We start from the raw sequence: 6,000 nt of genomic DNA, 5'->3' as shown, positions 1-6,000 counted from the left end.
CAGAACTGATTGAGTGGAGGTAAGATGGCAGTTTTAAAGGTTGGGAGAGAAAATTAGGTCATCCAAGCCGGAACTGGAAGTAACGTCTTCGGGACCAGAAATGACATCATCAGTGGAGCCGGAACTGGAAGTGACGTCATCTGTGGCGCCGGAACCCGATGGGATTTCCCAAGAATGGTCTGCAAGAGACTGAGAGAGACAGTCAGCACACTCCGCCACCCCCTGGTCCAGCATAGTATTAGCATTACTTAAGCCCTTTAGCTTCCTCTTAATCGCACGTGTGTGACAAGGCCCCCCCCCTTCAGCCCAGACCCGCCGGGTCGGACATCCTGCACCTAGAGATCGTGAGAACGAGAAAGAACATCGGCATTGGAATGGAGGGAGACCCTTACGATGAACAAGCGAATGCTTATACAGCTGTAGATCAAGAAACCACCTGGTGACCCAAGGATTTGACTTCTTTTGTAGGGCCATGCACTGTAAGGGTGCATGATCCGTCACGAGAGTGAATTCCGGACCCAAGAGGTAGTACCTCAACTGCGTAATCGCCCATTTAATTGCAAGTGCTTCTCGTTCTACCGCCGCACACCTGGTTTACCCTTCCAACAGTTTCCGGCTCAAGTACATAACGGGGTGTTCAACACCATCAACGTTTTGGCTCAGCATTGCACCCAGGCCTGTGTCCGAAGTGTCAGTCTGGAGAAAGAAAGGAAGAGAAAAATTAGGACCTTTCAAAACTGGTTCTGACGTAAGGGCCTGTTTTAAGTCACTAAATGCAGCCTCCGTTGTATCATCCCATACCACATTATTAGGAGCCCTCTTCCTTGTTAAATTAGTCAAAGGCGCTGCTCTCTCCAAAAACCAGGGTATAAACCGGCGGTAATACCCGGCTAGTCCGAGAAAGGCTTGGACCTGCCTCTTGGTTCACAGACAGGGCCAATGTACTATGGCTTCTATCTTTGAACACTGTGGTTTAAAAGAACCCCGACCCACCAGGTAGCCCACATATTTAGCTTCCTTCAATCCAAAGAAACATTTCTTTGGATTAATCTGAAGCCCAGCTTTTCATAGTGTCCGAAGCACTGCAGTGACCTGCTGTATGTGTTCCTTCCATGTGCTGGAATAGATGACAACGTCATCCAAGTAGGCAGCACTATAAGCATTATGGGGGCGGAGCACTCTATCCACCAGACGCTGAAAAGTTGCAGGTGCCCGTGTAACCCGAATGGAAGGACGCGATACTGCCAGTGTCCACTAGGGGTACTAAACGCAGTCTTGGCCTTTGCGGAGTCCATTAAAGGAATCTGCCAATACCCCTTCGTCATGTCAGGTGTGGTCAAGAATTGTGCTTGTCCAAACCTCTCAAGGAGGTCGTCCACTCAAGGCATTGGATAAGCATCAAATTTGGAAACTTCATTAAGCCGACGGAAGTCATTGCAAAACCTCTAACTTCCATCAGGCTTACTAACCAATACAATGGGACTGGACCAGGGACTATAACTTTCCTCTATCACACCTAGGTCCAGCATGCGTTTGATTTCAAGTTCCACTTCAACATTCTTTGCTTCGAATAGTCGATAGGGGCGTTCTCAAACAACAACCCCAGGATTGGTCACAATATCATGCGTAATCAGAGAGGTCCATCCAGGTTTCTCACTCACAACCATGGGGATGGAGAGGATAGCTGTTTCCAGCTCCCGTCTCTGTCTAGAATTTAGCTCTGGTCCAAAATTAAGGATGGTAGATTGAGTAAAGAATGAGCGGGGCTGAGCAGAGAAGGGATCTGGATCCCTTTCCTTCCACGCAAGTAATTTGGAATGAGAGGTTGGAATCAAGACCATGACCTGATCCCCTGGTTGGAATTCTCAGAGGGTTGTGCCATGGTCATAATAGCAGGCCTGTGCTGCTTGCGCTTCCTCCATGTGACTTTTTAAGATTGGTCAAATTTTTCCAAATCTATCATGTAATTGTGTGATATTTTCTAATATATTGGCAGAGGGAACAGCCTCTCCTTCCCATCCTTCTTTTAAAATATCCAATATTTCCATGGGTTGTCATCCATATAATAATTCAAATGGTGAGAATCCCGTAGAGGCTTGTGGGACTTCCCGATATGCAAAAAGAACAAGGGGGAGGAGCTGATCCCCGTTTCCTCCATCCCCACTGACCACTTTGCGAAACATCTGTTTGAGAGTCTGATTAAACCTATCTACGAGACCGTTGGTTTGAGGATGATACACCGCGGTCTTTAAATGCTTTATTTTAAGTAATTTGGCAGTTTCCCTGAATGTTTCCGAGGTGAAAGGCATCCCTTGATCTGTAAGGACTTCTTTAGGGATGCCGGCACGCGCAAATACCCCCACTAATTCCCGTGCGATTACCTGAGATGTGGCTGAGCGCAACGGAACAGCCTCAGGATATCGAGTAGCATAATCCACAAGGACTAATATGTACTTATGTCCTCGGGCTGAGGGCTCCAGGGGTCCTACGATATCGACCCCAATACGTTAAAAAGGGACATCAGCCTTGGGGAGATGAGAGGAGCATGGTCCCTCCTAGGAATTTGCCGTAATTGACACTCGGGACAAGAGACACAAAAATGGCGAACCTCCTCATTAATTCCCGGCCAGTAAAATCGGAGCTTAATTCGCTGTAGTGTTTATTCGGTGCCCAAATGGCCTCCCAGGAGATGAGCATGTGCTAACTCACAGACCTGCCTCTGGTAGGTTTGTGGGATTAGCAACAGTTTTCTCCCCCCCCCCCCCCCCACCCATGTTCTGCTATTCGATATAATAGATCGTTTTCAATTACAAAGTGATAAACCTGTGGCATGGATTGATGAGTGCGTTGGCCATTGACAAGCACGACTGCATTTTTAGCAAATTTTAGGGAGACATAATTCCACTGCTCTCATATAAAAGAAGCCGGCGTTTCTCTAAACTGAAACTGTATTTTGAAGAGAAGGTCCGGTCTGACCTCAAGGGGCGGAGCATCATCCCAGTTTGTCAAGGCGCGAGTTGATGATGTATCTGCCTTCGACGGCCTAGGAATCTCCCCGACCCTTTCTTGGGTTTCCGTATCTCTCTCCGCCGGCTGATTACACAGCGTGGTGACAGCTTCAGTTGGGTCATCCCCGTCTATGACTAGGCCTGCGCTTCGTTCGGGAGTAGTCAAAAGCATACCGCATTTATTTTCAGACCAGTCCCACCCCAGAATCACCAGAAAAGGTGGCGAAGGGAGGACCACAACAGGGATTTTTCTCAGCGATCCATCCCCCTGACAGATGAAACACCAGGGGGTTTTGTATTTTCGGATTTCTCCGTGTATACATTTAATACTGGTCTTTCCCTTTATCCACTGTCACGGTAATACATATCGGCAATCAACAATGGAGATGTTGCTGCCTGAGTCAAAGAGTGCCTCGACTTTAAATCCATTAACGGCTACAATACCCATATGGGATAGCATCAGGGGGTTGGTAAGTGCACATAAACCGTCCCTCTCCTTCCACCTGCATTCCACCTCATCTCCAGGCAGGTTGTGCGTCCGACATCCAGGGAACTTCAAAACAGGCTTCGGAGCACATGAAAGGGAACGGTTAAGTGGGACATAATCCCCACGGAATCCACTAGGGGACCGTTCTGCTCTACCAGATTGCGAGGCTGATTTTATTTTTCGAGTAGCCCGAGAAGCTCGCTCATGCTGTGGAAGTTTCCCCAGACTGACTGGGCTAAGTTAGCAGGGAGGTTCTTTAATAGTAAAAAGCAGGCCACCTGCTGCACTATTTAAAATGTGCACAGCTCAAACAGCCTTAGCCATTGTGCCACCTGCTCCCACAGAGCATCTGCCTGTTCTCTGAGTTTCTTTTGGGAGTTATACTCAAGTTATTAATTTTCTAGCCTGCTGGTCTGGGGACAGCCCATTTTTTTCTGAGGTCTTAACCTCAATGGGTGGCTCAGCTCTCTCCTCCAAGAGAACATAATGAGCCCCCTTCATTTCATCCCCAGGAACCAGCCCACATCTGTTAGTCTCCTCCATATTCCCCCGTGGTTATATTTTAGCCCGGGTTTATGTATAGAGAGTGAAGCCTGTTCTGAGTTACACCTGACCGCCAGACTAGCTTCCCACCCAGAAACTCGGCCCAGGTACTTTCCCACCTGGGTATTTTTCAGGTCCTGTCCCGTTTTCTTCAGGGTATACATCATCCTGCCGACTACGCCACTGTAACAAAATCGACTCCAGACAGTCTGGTTTGGGGCAGCCACCTGTATGATATGTTCCTGGCTGCAAAAGGTTTGAAAAAGGTAGTTGTTTACAAAACAGAGTCCAAAACAGAACTGATCAATTGGAGGTAAGATGGCGGTTTTAAAGGTTGGGAGAGGAAATTAGGTCATCCAAGCTGAAACCGGAAGTGATGTCTTCGGGACCAGAAGTGCCGTCTTCGGGGACCGGAAGTGACATCATCAGTGGAGCTGGAACTTGAAGTGAAGTCATCTGTGGCACCGGAACCCCATAGGATTTCCCAAGAATGGTCTGCAAGAGACTGAGAGAAACAGTCAGTACACTCCGCCACCCCCTGGTCCGGCATAGTATTACCGTTACTTAAACCCTTTAGCTGCCTCCTAATCGCACATGTGGGACAGTATCTTTTACTATGTGCCATGTGTTTTATTCGTGGTACTCCAAAAGACAGGGCCACCCACTCATCACCATCAAAATCCAATTCGTTGAACACACCCATGGAGTTGGTGAGTTGCAATCATGATTATTGTGTGCTTTTGTGAATTACTGGATTTGGCCTCTGTGCTTTGTTTGCTACGATTCTTTGGATTTGTGTTTTGGGACATTTGCTACTGGATTGCTACTTTAGGTTTCCTTCTTTGCATTTTGTGATCTTTGGAGCTTTGATTTTTACAGAGCGTTTTTTCTGAAAATAAACCTTTTATATAAAAGATTCTATGTTTACCCTTTATGTTAACCAGTGTTGTCCAAATGGACATGTTGAGTTATTTTGGGACTTTTGTGCTTAGGAACCCCAAGTTCATGATATATACAGTATATGAGAGAACACATGAATAAGTGAGGAAGACAAGCTAAATTAATGGTTTGCTAGGGCTATGGCTCTGGGTAAGAAACTGTTTAAGTGACTGTTAGTATCAGTTTTAATTGACATAAAGCATTTTCCAGAGGGGAGTGTTTGGAACAAGTGATGATCTGAGTGAGAAGAGTAAGTGCTGATCCTTTTGACATGGTTTATAATACTAGATGCATACAGGTCTGTAACGACAGAAGAGCACCGTCAACTATTTTCTCAGCAGACCTAACAACTTAGTGGAATTTATTTTTGGATTGAACTGTTCCTGAACCAAACCAGACCACAATGGAGAATCTGATGACACTTTCAATTATGGCTTTGTAGAATTGTACTAGGATGGTCTGGGAAATATTTAATTTGTTTAATTGGCATACAAAATACATTGGCTGCTGAGCCTTCTTAGTGATGGAAGTGGATTTAATGTCCTAACTGAGATTGTTTGTGATTAATTGTGCCCAAAAAGTTAAAGGATTCCACCAATCTGACTGTAGAATTATTAATTTCTAGAGGAAGGGGTTGTAACTGCTGTTTGCGAAAGAAATTTTTCATTTCCAATGTTCTGGTGTTACTGAGTACTAGGTTATTTGCAGTGCACCAAAAAAAGATTAAAAAAAAAGACAAGTCACCTCCTTTCTATACAAAGTTTAATTTCCATTAGTAATTAGTTCAATGATGGTGTCATGCCAACCAGCATCTTCTTATATCTTTCACTCATATTTTAATTAAGCTATCTGATATTTCCCAGTTTCTATGTTTTGGTGTTATTCCGGAAATTACAAACTTGGGTTTGCTAAATTTTTATTCATGTATGTAAGTTATATTCATATAAATTAGCATTTTATATTTTCATTACTATAATCATGACTTTCATGCTGCTTTTCCATATTCTGGCGAATTAAGCCTTC

This window comes from Erpetoichthys calabaricus, chromosome 9 (genome assembly GCF_900747795.2).
Source record: "Erpetoichthys calabaricus chromosome 9, fErpCal1.3, whole genome shotgun sequence".
Lineage (NCBI taxonomy): Eukaryota > Metazoa > Chordata > Cladistia > Polypteriformes > Polypteridae > Erpetoichthys > Erpetoichthys calabaricus.
This window is presented reverse-complemented; position numbering follows the sequence as displayed.